We start from the raw sequence: 4,329 nt of genomic DNA on the forward strand, positions 1-4,329 counted from the left end.
TTACCAATTTTTTCTACTTTGCGCACCTTCATCCAGTAACCCCAACTTGCTCAGGCAATCCCCACACCATTGCTCATGTCCAATGGTGTGGGGATTGCATGACTTATACACATTGGTCATGTGTATAAGTTCTTTGGCTATTCTGTTCCATATGCTGTACTTTACATTCTCATGGCTATTCTGTAACTACCTATTTATACTTCTTTAATCCCCTCACCTTTTCATCCATTCCCCTATTGCATCCTCCCATCTGGCAACCATCAAATGCTCTCCATATCCATGATTCTGTCTCTGTTCTTTTGTTTACTTAGTTTGTAGTTTAGATTCAGTTGTTGATAGATATGTATGTATTGCCATTTTATTGTTCATAGTTTTGATCTCTCTTTTATTAAATGAGCATGTACATGGGCTGGAGACTCACTAACTGTTGCTTGTTTTAACATTTCATATAATAATGATTTGGTAATGATAAACTCTTTTAGTTTTTTCTTGTCTTGGAAGATCTTTGTCTGCCCTTTGATTCTAAATTATATATTTGCTGGGTAGAGCAATCTTGACTGTAGGTTCCCCCTTTTCATAACCAAATATTTCTTGCCATTCCAGCCTGCAACCATTCTTTTGAGAAATCAGTTGACAGTCTTATAGGCACTCCCCTGTGGGTAACAGCTTTTCTCTTGCTGTTTTTAAATTTTTATCTTTATCTTTAACCTTTGACATTTTAATTATGATATGTCTTTGTGTGGTCCTCTTTGCATCCACCTTGCTTGGGACTCTCTGTGCTTCCTGGACTTGCATGTCTATTTCCTTTACAAAATTACAAAAGTTTTCTTTCACTATTTTTTCAAGCAATTTTTCACATTCTCACTATTTATCTTCCCCTTCTGGCACCCATAAGATGTGAATGTTGGAATACTTGAAGTTGCCCCTGAGGCTGCTTACATTATCCTTATTTTATTTTATTATTTAGATTCTCTTTTCTTTTTGTTGTTTTCATTTTTTGTTTCCTTATGTTCCAAATCATTGATTTGATTCTCAGCTTCATCTACTCTACTGTTGTTTCCCTGTAAATTGTTCTTTATTTCAATTAGTGCATCCTTCATTTCTGACTAGATCATTTTTATGCTGCTGAGGTCCTCACTAAGTTCCTTGAGCAATCTTATAACCACTGTTTTGAACTCTGCATCTGATAGATCACTTATCCCCATTTTATTTAGCTTTTTTTTTCTGGAGTTTTGTTCTGTTCTTTCTTTGTCTCCTTCCTGTGTTTGCTTCTATGTATTAGGTAGAGTTGTTTTGACTCTCTGTCTTTGTAGTGTGGCCTAATGTAGTGGGTATCCTATAGGATCCAGTGGCACAGCCTCCCTTATTATCCAAGCTGGGTACTTGAGGTGTGCCCTTTGTGTGGGCTGAGTACCCCTTCCTCTTGCAGTTGATCCTCAATTACTGTTGGTAGATCAATGGGAGAGATTTAGCCAGGTCAGTCACCTGCAAAGACTGGCTGTGACCACTAACCACCAATCTCTGCCATCCATGGAGGATCAGCTGTGCAGGGGCAGGGTGGTGGTGCTCTAATGTAGTCTGTAGTTATGCACTGGGGCATGGACTCTGGGGTTTCCTGGATAGTGCAGGCCAAGGTCAGTCGCCACATGTGTTCCACCCGGGGCTACCCTGTCTGAGTTATAAAGCACTCTGAGATGGTTGCTACTTGCGCTGGGCTTGGAGATTCCCAGGCAAATCCAAGCTGTGAATCTATGCTAGCTGCTCCTAGTGCTTGGCCTGGGGCTACTTAGCAAAAGGTACAGGGTCTGGGGACTCACTAGCTGTTACTTGTTTGGGAGGATTTAGGAAGTTGTGAAGCATGAAACAGAACCAGTTATTCATATGAAAAAGCCATTATTAACAGCTTGAGTGGGCCAGTAATCTGGGTAGGGGATCTACAGGGTGGATCAAGCAGTGTTGGTCAGGTTGACGGAGGCTTAGATATGGCATCTGCCTGCTAGCTCTGTGGCTCTGTTGGGGGAGAGTTCAGAAAATGAACAATGGCCTCTGCCTGCTTTTCTGTCTGGGAGAAAGCTGCCTCCCAGCCCTTGTCTTGAAGCCAGACAATTCCTCCCTGTATGTCACTGGTGTCTTTCAAGTTGCTACCCCAGTGCTGAAGCTCAGAGAGACTAAATCTGGGTAAGTCATAATGTGGTTTCTTTAAGAATAACTGATTAGGAGAGATTTCCGCCAAGATGGAGGCGTAGGTGGAAACACTTTGCTTCCTCACACAACCAAATCTAAAAACAACAAAGTTTTAACAACAATAAACGCAAACAAACCACAGAAAATCGAAAAATACGGAGTCCAAAAATAATGACCCACTCAGCTAAACCAGTGAGAGGGGCGAAGCCAGGAGCAGAGCAGGTCGGGCAAAACGATCCCCTGACCCTGGCAGGCGGCACGCAAGCAGCTGAAGGCACGGATTCTAGGTGCGGGGTAGCTACGGAAGGCGCAGCGAGGCTTACTGTCTGAGGTTGCGCATTTGCGCGCAGATAACCAGTGAAGAGATGTGCATTGAGACAGACCACGCTGGCCCCGGCAGAGGGCGGCGGGCTCACACATTTGCACTCAGATAAACAGGAGGGGGCAAGCAGTGAGGCAACTGGGCGAGCGGAGAGTACCTCCATTGCTCCATCTCTGACCCTGCCCCACAAACCAGTGACCTGGGTGGCCCCGTCCTGGTAAACAACAAAGGCTCCATCCCTCACACATAACAGGCATGAACAGATCAAAATATGGCTCAAGAACAACTCAGAGCCCCAGAGCCAATAAATCTAAGCAATGAAGAAATAGCCAAATTTTCAGATGCACAGTTCAAAACACTGGTCATCAGGATGCTCACAGAACTGGTTGATTTTAGTCACAAATTAGAGGAACATATGACAGCTAAACTAATTGAAATGAATGGAAATGCACAGGAAACCAATTGTAATGGAAAGGAAACTAGGACTCAAATCAAGGGAGTGACCAGAAGGAAGGAAAAAATGACCAAACAGAAAAATATGAAGAAACAAGAATTCAAAAAAAAATGAGGAGAGGCTCAGGAACCCCCAGGACATCTTTAAATGCTCCAACATCCAAATTATAGGGGTACCAGAAGGGGAAAAGGAATAGCCAGGAGTGGAAACCTTATTTGAACAAAGAAAACTCCCCCAATCTGACAAAGGAAATAGACTTCCAGGAAATCCAGGAAGCTCAGAGAGTCCCAAACAAGTTGGACCCAAGAAGGAACACATCAAGGCACATCATCATTACATTAGCCAAGATTAAAATGAAAGACAGAATCCTAGAAGCAGCAAGAGATAAGGGGACAGTCACCTACAAAGGAGTTCCAATCAGACTGTCAGTGGATTTCTCAAAAGAGACCTTACAGGCAAGAAGGGGCTGGAAAGAGGTATTCCAAGTCATGAAATCCAAAGACCTACAACCAAGATTGATCTATCCAGCAAAACTTTCATTTAGAATGGAAGGGCAGATAAAGTGCTTCTCAGAGAAGATCAATTTCAAGAAGTTGGTCATCACCAAGCCCTTATTATATGAAATGTTAAAGGAACTTATCTAAAAAAAAGAAGATGAAAAACATGAACAGTGAAAGGACAGCAAACTTACAGTTATTAACAACCACATCTAAAACAAAAGCAAATTAAGAGAACAGCTAGATCAGGAGCAAACCATAGAAATGAAGATCACATGGAGGGTTAGCAACAGGGAAGTGGGGGGAGAAGGGGGAGAAGTACAGAGAATAAGTACCATAGACGGTAGGTAGAAATAGAAGGGGGGGAGGGCAAGAATAGTAGGAGAAATATAGAATCTAAAGAACTTGAGACACGCGTTCATGAACTAAAGGGGATTGTGGGGGAAGGGTGTGCAGAGTGGAGGGGAATGAAGGGGGGAAATAGAAAAAATTTAATGGCATAATCAATTTTAAAAAATAAAAAAAAGAATAACTGATTGGGACTCCAGAAGTTTCTTTTACCAACTCAATCCTTTCTGATTTTTGCAGCCAGAAGTTATAGGGACTTATCTTCCTGGCACTGGAACCCTGCACTGGGGGTCCTGGTGTGGGGCTGGGACTCCTTGCTCCCAAAATATTCTTCCAAAAATTTTATCCCCGCAACGTGATGTGGGACAAGCCCATTCCAAGTCTTTGAATTTCTTCCCCTCCTACCAGTCTGAATGGATGTAGTTTCTTTAAGCCTGTAGTCTTCATACTTCTATTCTTGATATCTGACAGTTCTGAGTGATAGTTGTCCTAGTTACAATTCTGATGTGGTTGTATGAGGAAGC

Source organism: Artibeus jamaicensis, unplaced genomic scaffold (genome assembly GCF_021234435.1).
Source record: "Artibeus jamaicensis isolate MK-2021 breed Jamaican fruit bat unplaced genomic scaffold, CSHL_Jam_final scaffold_1964, whole genome shotgun sequence".
Taxonomy (NCBI): Eukaryota; Metazoa; Chordata; class Mammalia; order Chiroptera; family Phyllostomidae; genus Artibeus; species Artibeus jamaicensis.